The sequence below is a fragment of the Otolemur garnettii genome, unplaced genomic scaffold (assembly GCF_000181295.1).
Source record: "Otolemur garnettii isolate 467f Iridium unplaced genomic scaffold, OtoGar3 scaffold00109, whole genome shotgun sequence".
Lineage (NCBI taxonomy): Eukaryota > Metazoa > Chordata > Mammalia > Primates > Galagidae > Otolemur > Otolemur garnettii.
Window position 1 is genome coordinate 4,976,338 of NW_003852504.1, and position 873 is coordinate 4,977,210.

The window sequence follows — 873 nt, forward strand, 5'->3', positions numbered from 1 at the left end:
CATCACAGCTCACAGCAACCTCCAACTCCTGGGCTCAAGTGAGTCTCCTGCCTCAGCCTCCCAAGTAGCTGGACTACAGGTGCCTGCCACAGTGCCCAGCCATTTTTTGGTTGCAGCCATCATTGTTGTTTGGCGGGCTCGGGCTGGGGAATCGAACCTGCCACCTTAGGTGTACGTGGCTGGTGCCTTAGCCGCTTGAGCCACAGGCGCCAAGCCTGCCATCTCAGCTTTTTGTAGTATTTCCTCTCTGCCCGGAATTTCCTAGTAATTCCCCCCCCCACTTTTGTCTTAGTTCTACTGCTCTTTCTAAGACCTGTCCAAGTCTTGCGTCGTGCAAATGATTCCCAGGTTTGATTCTTCCTGCCTCCGAATTCACTTACCATTCACTTTTTGTAAGTCAGCCTGTCACCCTGCCTGTGACCTTCTACTGCTGCTCTATATGACCTGACCAGAAAGTTCACAGTTATCAGAGGACTAGTTTATTTTTCAGGGTGAGGACTGAAATTCTCCTTTGCTAGAGAAATCAAAAGGTTAGACAAGGAAGACTCCTTGCAGGGTCAGGACCAAAGCATTTTGACTTTCCTGAAGAAAACAGTGTTCAAAGTTTTAAAATAAGGGCTAGTGGGCCAGGAAGGGATGAAATTAATGAGACAAAACTGTTACTGGAACATCAAGCTGCCTATGACATGAAGGCTAGATGAAATGAGGGTAGGCCAAATAGGTGAAGACCTTTATCTATCGAATTTAAAATGCAACTAATGAAGCAAGTGTTCTATTAAGGTTTTGTCTTATAGACAGACATCACTGGAAAAATTTTAATCTTCAGCGTCCATTTTAACAATCAGCATCCATTTTTAAAAGAGGTATTAATTT